Source organism: Sarcophilus harrisii, chromosome 1 (assembly GCF_902635505.1).
Source record: "Sarcophilus harrisii chromosome 1, mSarHar1.11, whole genome shotgun sequence".
Taxonomy (NCBI): Eukaryota; Metazoa; Chordata; class Mammalia; order Dasyuromorphia; family Dasyuridae; genus Sarcophilus; species Sarcophilus harrisii.
In genome coordinates, this window is record NC_045426.1 from 586,673,641 (window position 1) to 586,675,217 (window position 1,577).

The 1,577-nt window shown below is 31.5% G+C and overlaps 1 pseudogene; it reads right to left on the reverse strand.

Moving 5' to 3' along the window:
• Positions 1-490: 490 nt before the first annotated feature.
• On the reverse strand, positions 491-1,277 carry LOC111719121 (annotated as a pseudogene).
• Between the last annotated feature and the right edge of the window lie 300 nt (positions 1,278-1,577).

Here is a 1,577-nt window from a genome sequence, read left to right on the forward strand (position 1 = left end):
TGAACAAGTCCTGCAGGTATTTTTGGTATAAATCCCACCTAGTCATAATATATCATCTTTGTGATATATGGCTAAAATCTCCTTGATATCATTTTATTTATATTTTTATATTGATGTTCATTAAAGAAACTGGCCAATAGTTTTCTTTTTTCTGCTTTTGCTCTCCCAAACCATCTTTATGTCATAAAGGGAATTCTTTACCTGATTTTTGAAGCTTTTTTATTACTACTTCAAAATGGAGGGGGGAGTCTCAGAGGAATAGAAAATATTGTCTCTTCTCCTTTCCAAGTTAATCTCAAATCAAAACAACCAATGTATAGAACTGAATCTTTTAAAAAGCAATATGAAGCATAAAAATAGAATTTATTTAAGTACGCCTCATTATAATCAGATTTTATAGCATGGTTATGTTCAATGCAGATTTTCAATGTAGCAGTTATTATGATTTTCTTGATATAGAGTCTTTAATAATTGTCAAGAATATAGAACTTCAGTTAATCAAATGCAAAATAGCTTTTATGTATCCATCATTTTCCAGCTATTGCTAATGTGTGTATATTTTCTCATAACTTTGCTTCCTTCTCAAGGCCAACCATTCTTATTCACTTCAATGACAATTTCTTCAGTAAGTTATATATAGTTACATATAGTTCAAAGTTATATATAGTGGAAATGAGAAATTCTTCACACCAAGTGTGAGAAGGTAAAAAGTGGCTTTACATTCTGAATAAGTTATATGAACCTTCTTAAAATATAAACACGCTAGCCTAATAAATCTTTCATATTTCAGTGGTTTTCAAGTAACAAAGCAAATTTTAGCAACCATTTTCTTCCAAACCTTCTCCTTTTTCTTGTCTATATGAATAATTTTAACACTTCTTTTTCTCTCTGGGCACAAACTTTTGGCAAGAGCCCTTCCCAATTATTAGCTTTTCTTTTCATTTTTGCTTAATTGTGTTGGAAAGGACTATGTAGCTAGAGTTGTACCTCTCTGTCTAACAAATATGCAGATGCTGTTCTATGGGGAAATTTTTCATCATTCTTTTGCTGGGTGTTCCTATTTTTATGCATCTTGATAGTGTTTTTCATCTGAATCTTTTCAGGGTGATGCTGCTTATGATAGAATTTGGCCCTTAGGCTAATCATTTTTCTTTGCTTTCTTTGAATGTTCATTAGATTCTCAGCATTCCTTCTTTCTCTTTTTCTCTTGGTAATCCCAAGAAAAAGTGGTAGTCATATCATTTTCAGTGTAACTCCATGTATTACTTCTATGGCATGGGGACAAATGGGGGACAATCAAAGAGCTGCTAAAAATACCTTCAAATTTCAAACCCTGTCCTTTAGAAGCAAAAATTCTCAAATAAGAATCTACATACTCCTTCCTGCTTGAGAGATCTGGGGGAGAAAAAAGACTGGCGGGAACTAGTGAGGATGTTATAGTTAAATAAACATTATTTTTTAGTTATTTGAGGTAAAGTTAAAAACATCAAAAGAAGATGAATCATATCTGCCTATACTCTGATTCCTAAACCCCTATATTGACAAAATGTAATTACCTATATAATATGCTAAATATT